The following is a 370-nucleotide window of genomic DNA, read 5'->3' as shown; positions in this document are numbered from 1 at the left end:
GACCTGCCACAGGTAAAAAGACTCTCATGTCTTTGCTCTCAGGGTTGCTTCAGTAGTGTCAGATTCTTTTCTACCATATAGATTGTGACCTGCCAGGATTCTCTATCAGGGAGGAGGTTCTCCATGCAAGAATACTGGAGCAATTGGTCAATACTGATTGCCATACCCTTCTAGAGCACTATATTACCTGCTACCCTAATCGCCAAATCTCTGAGTGCCTGGTGCTGCCAGAACACCTGTGACCCAAGCAGCTGCACCACCTCAACACCTGGCTCTTACAGGGACAAACCCAAGGCCTCCAGCGCAACCTAAGGAGCAAACCCCAGTGTAAAAACCACATGCAGAGATGGAAATAAGAACCACAATTGAA

The sequence above is a fragment of the Bison bison genome, unplaced genomic scaffold (assembly GCF_000754665.1).
Source record: "Bison bison bison isolate TAMUID 2011002044 unplaced genomic scaffold, Bison_UMD1.0 scf7180017864500, whole genome shotgun sequence".
Lineage (NCBI taxonomy): Eukaryota > Metazoa > Chordata > Mammalia > Artiodactyla > Bovidae > Bison > Bison bison.
Note: the sequence above shows the minus strand (reverse complement) of the source record.